Here is a 10,265-nt window from a genome sequence, read left to right as displayed (position 1 = left end):
TTTCCTCCTTGCCTTGAAGGACCTCCCCAAGGGGGGTCCATGGAGGGTATTGCTGCTGTTGCCATAATGGCGTACAGCAAATGTGTGGAGTTTTACGAAATTTTTCACTCCCGAATGCGTTCTTGCCTAAACAAGTAACGACTACCCTTTAACCTAGTTTTCTACTTCACCCAAGGGTTGAAGGTCCAGGTGAATAGAATTGGATTGCTAAGTCAATTAGAGAAATGCTTCTTAATATAGCACGTTGATGGATACGCTTGGTGATTTGTTGCAGATAGTATCTTCACCACTACAACAAGGAGATCTCCCAACACGATGGAGAACTTTGTTTATTGGCGAAGCTTTCGATTGCGCCTAGCTGGTGGCAGCCACTGAGCAAAGCTTTGGCCGTGCCTATAGCACGCAAGCTTGCATGCTAGTCGTCTTGCTCGCTACTATTTTTATGACGCCAACAAAATTATTTTTCTGTGTTGTTGATACTATTGGAACAATCCACTGCTATCTAACTGAACTGTTTAGAAAGTGTCCTCCACGTTATATCGATACACCGACTATTTGCACTTCAGTTGTACTGCACTACCCGATTATTGATCCTCGAAATGATAAAGAATTGAATTGCACAATACCCCTCCCTCCAGACCCTCCTCCTTCTTCTTCTTCTTCTTCTTCATTTTCTTATTGGCATTACATCCCCACACTGGGACAAAGCCGCCTCGCAGCATAGTGTCCATTGAGCACTTCCACAGTTATTAACTGCGAGGTTTCTAAGCCAGGTTACCATTTTTGCATTCGTATATCATGAGGCTAACAGGATGATACTTTTATGCCCAGGGAAGTCGAGACAATTTCCAATACGAACATTGCCAAGACCGGCACCGGGAATCGAACCCAGCTACCCTCAGCATGGTCTTACTTTGTAGCCTCGAGTCTTACCGCACGGCTAAGGAGATCAGACCAGTCCCTCCTCATTTTCCCAATTACTCATATATTTTATTGTCTTCCATAGAGAATATGTGTACAAAACTTTGTTGAAAGTTACACTGAATTGTTCGTTTTCAAAACAAAACCCCTCCCCCAACATACATTCATACATGCAAGCATACATGCATAGATACATAGGTAGGATTCGAATCTCGATCTGGTTTAAGGTAATTATTCTTCTTCTTCATTGGCATTACATCCCCCACTGGGACATTGCCGCCTCGCAGCTTAGTGTTCATTAAGCACTTCCACAGTTATTAACTGCGAGGTTTCTAAGCCAGGTTACCATTTCTGCATTCGTATATCATGAGGCTAACACGATGATACTTTATGCCCAGGGAAGGTCGAGACAATTTCCAATCCGAAAATTGTCTAGACCGGCACCGGGAATCGAACCCAGCCACCCTCAGCATGGTCTTGCTTTGTAGCCGCGCATCTTACCGCACGACTAAGGAGAGCCCCTATTAAGGAGGTAATTATTCGACTATGGAATTTCTTCAGTCTCCATGAGTTAAGGTATAGACAGCGTTTGGCCTGGAAACCTAACCTAACTTACTCGAAGAACGCCTCATGAATTGTGATATTTTATTACAACTCGCACATACTTACCATTAGTTACTCGCAGATGGGCCCAAAGTTTGTCTCATCATCATCACTAACAAATGCTGCACAATAGTTTGACTCGCGTTCAGTATTTACCCAATATCCAAACTAACACCTTACCATCAAGGCTCACACCGGAGCACGAGTATGAGCAACTTTGTCCGTCTTGCACACCTTCCCGTGAAATATGCTTCCAAAGTTTCCGAGAATGGCCAAATAACTCGACAGGGCCACAACCGAGACCTCCGAATCATGGCAAGGCAGGGCAGCCGCACCACCGTTAAATGACTGAATTGCCAGACTGACGGCCGCAATGAATCCCGTCATGACGGTTTGTTGTATCAACAATATTTGTATAAACTCGTGTGTCGGTCCCGGCAGAAGGAGCCCAGCAGCAACTTTACCTTTGAGCACGTGCAAACAAATGGAAACATCCCATGGCGAACGAATATGTTACATCGGGACAGCGGGTGTGGAAAATTATATGCACCAAACACGTCCTCCTGTTCGGTCGTATATTTTGCATCCCGTTTGATGGGGAACTAACCGCAGCTTGGTGCGCGGCGCGCTGACTGACGGTGTTGTTGCCGGCCGGAGTATTCCGCAAAAACCCTGGTGGCGGAAGTAATTGGAAAATTCAAATTTATGTTTACCCACCGCAAACATTTGCGTCAACACCAATGCGCGTTGGGCACCGACGACGTATAGTCAGTTGTTGGCATCGTCGAAGTTATCTTTGCGGATGGTAGTCAATTGCGATGAGTAGTTTTTACTTTACGAATGATGAGCGAATCGCTAAGAGGGCTCTTCAGAACAGCCACATCAATGTATCGGTAAAAAATGTAGTGCGGATCAGAGCTTCTGTTCCATTTTGCTAACACGCACGAGCGTTTGTTAATTCGTGATTTTCAGGATAAGGAAATCTAACAAATGGAATTGAGACAAGCACGTAGAACATAAATAGTTATATAATTATTTTATTACAAGTGAAAACTGGTAAGAGGAGATTTATTGTTTTCTACCTATTTTACATTGTACTTTTTCTGACAAGAAATAGGTATGTGAAATCTTCACTTTGTAATTTCCAATGAAAAAGCAGTGTTCAAATTTTACGATGGTTATAAGGTGTTTCTTCTTCATTTTTGTAATACTTACTATGATAAATGATGGACAATCATAATACAGTAAAACGACTCAATCACTTTTTCTTCCGAGAACACGCTTTTCACATGAAAAATAAAATAAGAAATCACGCTGTAATCCCCGTCCAAATAGTGCCATATGAATCCCATCATAACGAAAGCTTTGCAAACATTGGAACAGAAGAAAAATCTGTAAAACCATTTACCGAACCATCCTGCTGCCCGTGGTCATGGCCAAGCGCAAAGATGATTACATCCCAGGGCTTAGCTATCGAAAAGCACCCGTGTCGTCGATTTCTTCTACTTATGAATTTCTAGGTCAGCATCATCAGCCACCACTTCGCTTCCTTTTTCTCCTGCTCTCATGCCAAGCCTCCCCCCGTCGATGTTGGCAAATGTGATAGCAATATTTCCTCCCAATGGATTAGCAGAAAATTGCATTGGCAGAGGTTTTACGAGATCTGCTTCCGACTTTCTGGTTTAGGTGCGGCGATGCAATAGAGCAGCCGTAAGTATTAGCAGGAGCAGTGCCACACTTCCGGCCCGCCACCAGTAGTCGAAGCATAATGTCTCCCCTTCGGGGCGAGGTTAGACGAGTATGAGGCAAAAACCACTTGACAGGCTATCCGATATCGATTGCTCTTTACGTTCCCTCGAACCTCGACGCCAAACCTCGTGTATGGTTGCCTGAATCCGCATCTTGACGGTTCGTTTGGATTGGTAAGGAAAACTGCACTTTTCCAGTCACGTGGCGTACGGAGCGACTTCCTTACAGTGGAACAGACGTGAAAATGGGGAAAATTGGAAAACGAAGAGAAATTGACATTTCGTTACTGTTTGTGTGTGCGGAGGAGAACACAGAGCGGTTCTTTTCACAGAGCTGCATCATCTATCACCCTCGATGCACATTGATTGGCACTGATCTGACAACCTTTAGTCACCTAGAAGGTGGGATCATATTGGTAGCAATGAATAAATTGTGAAAATTAGTTTTATTCAATACATTACCGGTTCAATGCATTGAACAAAAGGATACATATAAACATTCTTATTATGCGATTAATGAATACTGTATTGAAGAAATCCATACAAATTCGACTGCAATAGAATTGTAAAAATTGAAACAACCAAAAAATTGAGTAAATAAGTGATTAATTGTACCGTTGAAAATCAGAGTATGGAAGTGAAATAGCTTAGCTTAACTTAGCTTGATTGACTGTACACATCGTGTCGTGATTGACCGAGAAACAACAAATATGCACAGCTTACCAATTGAATAGCCTTCTTGAGACTAGAAAACTAAACTCACTATATGCTTTGAAGTTTCAATAATTCAAGACTAATAACGATATCTGCCATTAGTCTTCCATTAGAGTTCATTAGTCCCAAAAAACTCTTCACTTCTTGCTGTGTTTCTGGTTTACGAAAGCTTCGAATGGCTTTTAGATTTTCGTCTTCAAATTGAATATTTGATGGTTCTTAGCATACATCTCTTCGTTCAATTCATCCATTTCCACTTCTTCGAGCTATTCTCCGAGATGTCCCCCTTTACGCAGAATTCTTCTTGCCAGTTCGATTAGTAGCATGTGACTGAACTGTGTCCGCTACCTGCCAAGATAACATCCTCGTAGTCGCATAATTTTGCAACTGATATGACTCTCTTTACATATTTGGAATCCTCACCGTCGTTAGGCTTACATTCTGGAACTTGAAGCGACGCAAATGATAGATTGCTCATAGATGCCTTCAACACGGAATTTTGATCGCCCGTCGAGTTTTCCTCATGCATAGTAGAATGCGAATGTACGAAACTACCATCTCCAAATGCATGTTGAAGCTGCTTCTTGTCGGATCGGACTTTCTTCAGTTTCGACCGCAAAGTAGAATTCAGATTTCTTTCGTCTTCAAGCAGCAATTTCTTCTGCATCTCTTTTTGAGGCTCTGGTAGTCTTCCTGTTATAAACGTAAAGATACGTAAGAATACGCAAATACGTTAGCGTTAGTTATTGCATGCACTGCGGATATTTAATATAACAAATATTTTCTTTGTTGATATTCTTTCGAGTATTGGACTTCATTCTGAACCGACCGGATCGAACTTTCATTGTAGAACGAACCAACCCAACCGAGGATTGGATTTTTTTGTGTGACCCAACCGGATCAAACCATCATTGCAGAACACACCAATTCGATCGAGGATTAGAATTTACTCTACGACCCAACCGGATCGAACGTTCATTGCAGATGGTGCGTTCGATCGAGGATTGGAATTTACTCATTGCAGAACGCATCAACCCGATCGAGGATTGGATTTTTCTGTGACCCAACCTGATCAAACGTTTTTTGCCTTTCTCGTACAACAAAGTTGTACCGAAAGGTTATCATTTCCTTCCGGAAACGAACTTTTTATAGAAGCTTTGGAGACCCATAGTGCTATATACCATTCGACTCAGCTCGACGAGCTGAACAAATCTCGCTCAACTTTTCAAAAGGACCTAAGTAACATTTTATTCATGAATTAATTTGAGTATTGCAATCAAAAGCTTTTATATTAGTCTGTTGATAGCACAATTCAAATTAATTCATGAAAAAAAATGTTACTTAGGTCCTTTTGAAAAGTTAAGCGAGAAATGTCTGTCTGTCCGTGTGTATGTGTATGTATGTGTGTGCACAAAAGCTAAGAAAAACATTAGACAACTTTTCTTATAGTAATCCTTAACCGATTTCTTCGCAACAAGTTTCATTCGACAGGGGGTAAAGGCTAGTTGATCACTATTGAATTTTAAAACGATCGACCGTTGCGTTTAAAAGTTATAAAGAAAATGGTACATCGAACCATATTCACCATATAAGGTTGGTGTCTTGGCTAAATGCGAGAAAAGCAATATTACTACTCGGTGAATTGAGTTGGTTTTTTTTTTATCTACGATTAGAACATGATTTTTAACAACATTCGCCATTGGGTTTTTTTTGTGCAAAGGCATATGTAAGTGCTTGAAGACGATAAACGCCATTTTGTTTTCACTAAGGGTGTTATTGTGTGATTTCATACCTGTAATTTTTCATAGATTTTAAATGCAATAATTAATCCTGTGTGATAAAATACCATTTCAAATTTTGAATCCAAAATGTTTGTAATGGTAAATTAACTTATTTTTTTTCAAACGATTTTTTTAGACGCTTTTAAGCAAAGAAATATTATTGTGTCGCCAGCACTAAATTGTATTCCAACTTCCGACGTTTTACTTCCGAACTTACTTCCGATATCATGAACGTCAGAACAAAATTTGAATTTTCTACCAAAACATTGACGGAAGAGCTTTCGGAAGTGTGGAAATCGACTTCCGAACTTCAATTTGGTGCCAGCGACAAAACAAGCTCGATTTTGTGACAGATAACACCGTGCAGTGCTGCATATTTATTTTATTTTTCCGTGTGAATCTCGTCGGAAGTGGGCCTTGCTGCCAGTTCATCAGCGTCATATAAACAGTTTTGGTCTAAAAGGACAATACACTAAGACGATAATCGCCATTTTGCTTTCATTTAGGGTGTGATTGTGTGGTTTCAAACGCGTCATTTTTTTACAGATTTTTAGGATGAAATAGTTTATTTTGTGGCCGAGAACATTGATTTATTTTTATACTTACTTTCCAGTGGGAGCGCTTTTGGTTTCCCCGACCGAACCATTGTCGGATCTCCCCATCTCTCCATTATTGTGGAATTATTTAGTCGCCTTGGTTCAAACTTTTGAGCACACTTTCTCAATACGAGCTGGACTTTAACACAACTGTTTCAAAACTGAGCCGGATTTTCTAGAGCTCGCTTTGTTTCCGCTTCTTTTTCTGCAAAACTGTACTAGCACATTTTGTAGTACTAGTGCGGGTTTTATTATTATTATTATTATGTGTTCCCAGAAAACTAAAGGGGCCCCCACAATGATGAGCGCAGCGGCGCGTTTTGACAGTAAACCCATGTATTTTCTGTCAAAACCTGCCGCTGCGCTCACAATTGTGGATGGGCCATAAGAGTATTATGTTTTGTCTCCTGTTCATAAACTATAGTACTAGAAGCCGGAAATTATTTCGCATCATGTTGATTCCTGATGCACACATATTTGAAATGAGTTCGTTTTTTGTATATGGTTTATTAACGACGAACAATATCTTTTCCGTCATATTTTTATTTTATTTTTTAACTATTTATATTTTCTACAGTTCTCACAGTTTAGGAGGGGAACATTAGTTCGACACTCATTGCTACATTGCTTTTTCTGTAACTCTTTAGTTGGCTGATTTAGAGCAATTTTACTTGTTTGGACTTGTTTTGAATTTTTCGGAAAGGTCATTTTCGGGTCACTTCTGGAGCTAAAAAAATACAACTTTTTATATAGGGAAGGTGGTCGGTTGCGGGCACTGGTCGGGTGTTGGTACCCCGACATGACTTTTGACAGATAACAGATATGAACATTTTGACATATGTCAATAATGCGCTATATACGCACGATCTTTTAGCCCGACAAACCGACGTGCCTTCCCATATAAAGTTCTTCAAATTTCTTGGCAATTACTCTCCTTTCATAACCTAGCTCCATCTGTGCGATGGTTTACACAACAGCTCTCACAAATGTGCGGGCAAATTTGGTCATGCACTCTTTAATTTATTTCATCAGCTTCCACATAATAATCAATATTCGATATTATAAAAATCAAGAGTTTTATTATAGGATTCGTTAGCCAAATGAAAAACATTCTATTTTCAAAAATGTGTGCAATGATCGTAAAGACTTAAATGTCGATTTAGGCATCGAAAAAGATTTTTTATTATGTTACCAACAAGTGGTAAACAATGTGATCTTAGATATCATGATATTTGAAATTAAAATTATTTAGATTAACTTAATAACTTTACTTTAAATAATATACTCTAAAACAAAACAAAAAACGATCGATTCAAAAAAACTGTCCTTTTAAATTAAAACGATTCGCATCCCATCCACGCCTATCCCTTCCACGATTATTCGTAAATGTTGCCTGTCTGGATGCAAGAGGGATGAGAAGAGAAACAATGATGACAGGACGAGAAAGCGAGGAAGGCCAGGAGGAGGACAAGAGAAGGGAGAGGGAAAAGATCGGGAGAAAAGATGGCGAAGGAATAAAAAGCTGCGAGGAGAAGAGTGAATTTTCGTGCCGGGAATAGAGTTCGACAATCACCAGAACCACAAGTGAGGACAATTTTATGGGAGGTTCCGGCGAGTCCCGAGCTGGTGGTCCTAGAGCCGTACGTCATTGCCAGACCACACGGCACGGATAGTAGTGGTGGACGTTTTGGAGGTGAGGGGCTTGTGAGGTCCGCGGGCTTCCCCGCTCACTAGTACCCAATATCCGATGAGCCACTACCCCGTGTTCGAGCCCGTGGAACGTCGGGACAAAGCTCCCGAATCCCCCCGAACGACACATCATCAGTTGCAGCATACCTCCAATGACCAAGGTAACCAGATTCCCACGCTCTCTATCGACTGCATGTCCCCACCAAGATGGACGCCACTACCCAGTGCGACAGCCCCTTCATTCACAAGCCTGCCACCTTTAAGCCCTTCCCTAACCCCTAAATCCATGTACTATTTAAGTTAATATAACTATGTTCAAAAGTATTGGTTCTGTGCCTTGTTTAATTTATTTATTTTGATAGACGGTCTTGGTTCACTTTGTTCATTTGTTCTTGGTAAGTGTTTTGTGTGTCTTCCCGAGTACGCCGACCCTGTTGGAAAGAACCCCTGAGCTAGCCGCTTCTTACAATTACTTGGTTATTTTTATCTTTATCGCTGTGTAGATTGTTTGAAACGTGCATATAATGTTTACGTCGACCAGCTGGTGGATTGCGCGCATTTTGCTTTTTCTTTTTCTTGACTTTTTCTATCAAATCTAGATTGCTTTGAGAATAAGTCGTATGTGCAAACGAGAGATTCTCTTTGATCACGCTCTCTTTCGCCAATATATCGGCTAGTTTTGCATATTTTGCTACATTTCCACTTCAGCATGATAGACATTGCTATTGTCTTTGAATATCTGCCAAGAAATTCGAAGTAAATCTTTGTATAGTTTCATAATAATCGAAAAAGAATAGATCCAAAGAGAGACTCTCTTTTGCACATACGACCTATTCTCAAAGCAATCTAGAAATGAGCGTTAATGTCAGTAATGACAGAACGAGTTACTACACTCGGAGTAAAACGATTGTAATTTTTTTGCCAATTTTAGAATCAGAGAGGCCCGTCGGTTTGTCGGTGCTTTTAGTGCCGACTACTGATCCAAACTGATGCCTATGTTTCGTTTAATTCGCAAAGTCGAAGCAAAATTCTTCACACAAACAATGACAGTTCTTTATGGGTTTTTACTCAAACTCTGACAGATAGCAATGGGATTTCCCATAGGAGGGAAGAGCAGAATTTGCTTCGACTTCGCGAATAGAGGAAACATTTTTTTTTATCAAGCGAAAACCTACTCAGAACTTTATTACGGTTTTTTGCTTAGTGTTACAAAACGAAGTAAAACGATCGAAAGGTAAATTTATTTCATATTTACAAAGTGAATTTGCTCTATTTTGTGATTCAATATTGAATGCTATCGTGGTGTTCGCAATTAATTTTTTATTTTCACTTTTCGTATTGATTGCTGATTTTGGTTGTCGGCACCCAAACATGGTCGGTTGTGCCGATCAAAAGTTACAATCGTTTTTCTGTCAAAATTACGTTTTTTTCGCACGATTACACGGCATTTGAAAGAGCAACTCATATTCTTTATTATGTCAAAAAATTGGAGATATGTTATTTTTATCTCAAGTTTTTCCAATTCTACTTAGGGACAACCTAATCTTAGAAGGTACAATTGCTCTAAATCAGGGAGCTTAAAAGCTACAGAGAAAGAGTGCTTTCCAGAATGATAAGACCACCCTTGATTTTCATGTTTTTTTGCGACTTGAATGGAACCACCCTAATCTGTTGATGACAACCGATGAATATAAAAGGGGGGTCCGTAGCGTAGTTGGCTACACGTTCGCCTTATAAGCCCCTCCACCAAACCCTCGTCAGTCGCCGGATCCGCAGCATACGGTGGCGTTTGGGGTACGCGCCTTACCGTCACGGCTGCCTGATGACGACTGACAACTTGTTCTTCTTGGAGGCATTCCTCCAACGTGTTACCCGGATTAAATGGCAACCGAACAATGCAACGACACAATGGCAGGAACTAATTACCGGGACATCGGAGTTCCGAAGAACCGATTTAAAATTCATGCAACCCAGATGAGCTGACGAGACCAGCACCGCCAGAGGCGCTAGTGTATTTTACTCATATTAAGGTAAATTTATTTGAAAGTGTTTGCTGTGAGTTTTTGACAGATTCCTACCCCCTCAAAGCCGCGGCGAAATTTACTTCTTCTTTTGACGTAGGACTACGTCTGTGTTTTCTATATTGGGGTACACTTTACGATTGCGAAAATCGGGGACCGTCACGAAAATATGATAGACTTTAAACTTTAATA

Source organism: Armigeres subalbatus, chromosome 1 (genome assembly GCF_024139115.2).
Source record: "Armigeres subalbatus isolate Guangzhou_Male chromosome 1, GZ_Asu_2, whole genome shotgun sequence".
Taxonomy (NCBI): Eukaryota; Metazoa; Arthropoda; class Insecta; order Diptera; family Culicidae; genus Armigeres; species Armigeres subalbatus.
The sequence above is the reverse complement of the archived record's forward strand: the minus strand, read 5'-3'. Positions refer to the sequence as shown.